The 4645-nt window shown below is 34.5% G+C and overlaps 1 non-coding gene across 1 annotated transcript; it reads left to right on the top strand.

Moving 5' to 3' along the window:
- Positions 1-2280: 2280 nt before the first annotated feature.
- On the top strand, positions 2281-2387 carry LOC121204441 (small nucleolar RNA R71). Its single transcript, XR_005899366.1, has one exon. It is a non-coding gene; the product is annotated as a small nucleolar RNA R71 (small nucleolar RNA).
- Positions 2388-4645: the final 2258 nt, after the last annotated feature.

Genomic DNA, 4645 nt, shown 5'->3' with positions numbered 1-4645 from the left:
ATAGCTTCACATCTATTTATAACATCATATAAATCCACATATATCTACATATCTACCCTAATTTTCTTTCACCTTTCTACTATTTCCGTTCACAACATCAAAAGCACCATACTCTTAGCATTTACCTCCCTCTAACCGTATGCCATTTAGTCACCTATTTAGGTAGAAAATTAACATATGGGATATAATAAGACATTGGCTACGAACTAGATTTCACAAAAAATTTAATAAAATTAACATGAGTCCTACCTTAATCAACCCCTTAGGATGGCCGAATGTCTTAGAAAATTTCCTCCTTCTTTCCCTAGCTTACGACATTTGCAAGAGGAAGAAGATGAATACTTTCTCTCCCTTTCTTATTTTATTCCTCTTTTTCCTATTAATTCCTTTCTTTAATTTATTTTAACCATTAACTAATATAAAAAAATTACAATAAAATTCAACTTAGTGGAAGAAGCATCATTGCTTGGCCGGCCACTACTTAAATTTTGGGCAATTTGACATGAAAACCCAAGCTTTCTCACCTTGTTGTTATTTGATCCTTACAATTTACCTATCATCTTTTCTAAGTTTCTCAACTAAGTCCTTTCAAGAAAATTCACATTCCTAAGACTAAATTAAAACATTAAATTTTCATACACACACTATCACATATTAAATATATGCAATAAAAATTAAAGTAAATTTTTATGACTCGATTTTGTGGTCCCGAAACCACATTCCGACTAGGGTCAAATTAGGACTGTCACATGATTTGTACAGTCACCTTCAATTTTTGATGTGTTATTCGAATTACGGGCTTGAAGGGTGATTGTTTCATCTCCCACACGAAGTGTGAGTTCACCTGTGCCAACGTCAATAATTGTTCTAGCAGTTGCTAAAAAGGGCCTTCCCAAAATTAAAGGAACATTACTATCCTCTTTTATGTCTAAAACAACAAAATCAACTGGGAATATAAATTTGTCAATTTTAACGAGTACGTCTTCAATGATACCCCTAGGAAATCTGACAGTTTTATTTGCTAATTGAATGCTCATCCTAGTTTGTTTGGGTTTCCCTAGACCTAGTTGTTTAAACAATTTTTTAGGCATAACATTGATACTAGCCCCTAGATCAGCCAACGTATTATTAACATCTAAACTACCAATTAAACTAGGAATCGTAAAACTCCTTGGATCTTTTAGTTTGTTGGGTAGCTTATTCTGAAGAATGGTTGAGCAGACCGTGTTCAACTCCACGTGCAACCTTTCATCTGACTTTCGTTTATTTGCTAGAAGCTCCTTTAAAAATTTGACTGCGTTCGGCATCTACGAAAGTGCTTAATAAACAGTAGGTTAATATGTAGTTTCTTTAAAAGTTTAAGGAATTTACCAAATTGTTCGTCTGAGTGATCTTTCCTTGTCACATTGGGGTTTGGCACACGAGGTTTATATACTGTACTTACCAATTTTTGTTCGTTTTGGCCTACCTCATTCTTACCTTCGCTTACCACCAGTTCTGGCCTTGGCTTTTCCACTAACCCTTCCTCATCTTGAATGGCAATTGTGTTGAGTTACTCCCTTGGGTTAGATTCAGTGTTGCTTGGCAGGCTACCTTGTGGTCGTTTGGAAATCAACTTGGTGAGCTGTCTAATCTGAGTTTCGAGCCCCTGGATTGATGCTTGTTGATTTTTGAGTGCCGTCTCGGTATTCTAAAAATGAGTCTCTGACACCGAGATGAATTTGGTTAGCATCTCCTCAAGGTTTGGCTTTTTCTCCTGCTGGTATGGTGGTTGCTGAAAGCCTGGAGGGGGTGGTGGTTTTTGATTTCCTTGGCCTCCCCATGAAAAATTTGGGTGATTCCTCCAACCTACATTGTAAGTATTGCTATAAGGATTTTTTTTGAGATCGAGGATTATTACCCATGTAATTTAACTGCTTGTTCTCCATGTTGTGGCCATAAGGTGGGTATTCTGAACTGCTCGATCGACCTCCATTTGCTTCACACTACATTACTGGGTGAACCTGTAAAGAACTACGAAAACCATCAATTTTCTTATTCAAGAGTTCTACCTAATTAGAGAGCATGGTGACCGAATCGACGTTATAAACTCTGGCTATTTTTGTTGGCTTTGTCCTCATGACTTGCCACTGATAGTTATTTAGTGACATCTCCTCTAAAAATTCATAGGCATCTTCAGGTGTTTTATTATTGATGGTCCCGCCAGCAGCTGCGTCAACCATTTGTCGAGTCGAAGGATTCAGGCCATTATGAAAAGATTGAACCTGTAGCCAAAGTGGTAACCCATGGTGAGGGCATCTTCACAAAAGGTCCTTGTATCTCTCCCATTCATCGTAGAGTGTCTCTAAATCCATCTGCACAAAAGAAGGGATATCAGTACGTAGTTTAGCCATTTTAGCCGGCGGAAAATATTTTAGTAAAAACTTTTCGGTTATTTGTTCCCAAGTAGTGATTAACCCTCGTGGTAACAAGTTCAACCATTGTTTAGCCTTATTCCTTAACTAAAAGGGAAACAACCTGTAACACCCCTAGCCCGAATTTGATCACCGTATTAAGGCTAAGAGGTATTACCGAACTAAACATTTAATTATCTCATTCACATTGTCAATAAACATAAACAAAGATCGAGCTAAAATACATATTGATATTTAAGTTATACGCCATTTTCATATGGTCAAAATATTTACAATTTCCAAACACCATTATCATCAGCCTAACCTATACATGCCATATCGAGTCCAAAATATAATTGTACCAAAAAGATCGATAGTGTGATGAACTGCTGACGATCCCCGAGTCGGTGGCCAAGATCAACAATCTATAAACAGAGAAATAAATAACAGAGTAAGCTTTCAAAGCTTTGTAAGTTTTAAGCATCGCAAATAGTTAAGACTTATCGAACATCGAAACATTTATTTAAACATCTCAATTCAAATTTGCTTCATGGCCGAATACACATAAACATAAACATAGACTCTCAGCACATATTTTTCTTTTACTTAAAGTTCATACGATGCATTTAAATCAAATAATCTCATATATTAACAACATTTGACCGAATAGGTCATTGTTTTACTCGTAGATATAACAATCATTCACACTTAAGTATCATTCTTTAATACTAATAATTCACAAAATCATTGACTAAATGTACATGTGTCATAAAGTAATTTTAACATATAATTCATATACAAATATACCATGACCGATTAAATCATTCTCATATTCGCAAATATAACCATCAATCACATTTATATATATATTCTTCTTTGATGCTAATGATTCACTTCGAAATCAATTCACCGATGTGTAAGTAATACGTACCTGAACATCTTAAATGTATAGTACTTACTCAACAATGGTTTACTGCGAATATTCAATATCGTAATCTTACTTAATTTACTGGCATTAAGCCTGTCAGGTCTTAGAACTTGAAACTAATTACCAGCACAAGCCTGCGGGAATTTAAACCCGGTATAATACCAGCTCGAAGCCTGCGGGACTTTAGCCTGGACATATTGCCAGCACGTAGCCTGCGGACCTTAAGTCCGATTATAATTCCAGCACATAGCCTGCGGACCTTAAGTTCGGATATAATTCCAGCACATAGCCTATGGACCTTAAGTCTGGATATACTTCATCACTGAGTGTCATGCATACTTTATTTGCAAGAGAATTCAATTCACATAACATCTCACAATCATAGTTCATTTATTCCATTCAAATAATAACGTAACATAGGCACCATTCATATAACCTTTGTTTCAATAACATACATGAGAATATATGTCCGTTTTACTTTCCAAACTTATCTTCTAATGCCTATTCGGCTTTAAGCCTTAAACATAAGTTATTTAACACACAACTATATTCGAATAGCCTCAATAGATCTCAGTACAGTTATCATACATATATCAAGATATTATCAATTACGTACTAAATATGACTATTCAAAACTGACCTCGGATATACTTGAACGGTTGCAGAATGGCTACTCTATTACTTTCTCTTTTCCCTTATCTGATTTTGATCCTTTTTGCTCTTGAGCTTAATTAAAACAAATAGATTTGTTTAATAACTTACTCAACTTTATTTCTTAATAGTCACATTTGACAATCATATATAACTTCAATATTTATTATATTTTATAAAATATGCCATGACTCGATTTCATGCTTATATAATCTATATCTAATTCGCATACCAAGCAAAGATTCACATAACTTATCATGCTTCCTTATACAAGAATTTAACCATATTCCTGAATGTCTCTATAAGCACAAGGTACATACATAAGGCATATATATATATACTTATATATGACTATCACAATTTAATCATTTACTCATATTTATGCACAACCGCGTATACACATGCATATATATAATGCATGCTTTAATATCATATACTTTTATTATTTCAAATTACACTATGGCTCCAAGACATATAGCTAACTCCGAATGTCAACTTATTAAACATTTACCACATTACCAATTGCCATTTATCATCAATGCCACACACAAAAATACATACATACTCATATGCATAAAATCCGTTTATGTTTAATCTATAACCCATTCGGCCTTAACTACTCAAACTTAGCCTTCATATATAATTCCATTTTATGACCGAATGTAACAAATTC

Source organism: Gossypium hirsutum, chromosome A07 (genome assembly GCF_007990345.1).
Source record: "Gossypium hirsutum isolate 1008001.06 chromosome A07, Gossypium_hirsutum_v2.1, whole genome shotgun sequence".
NCBI lineage: Eukaryota > Viridiplantae > Streptophyta > Magnoliopsida > Malvales > Malvaceae > Gossypium > Gossypium hirsutum.
This window is presented reverse-complemented; position numbering and strand designations above follow the sequence as displayed.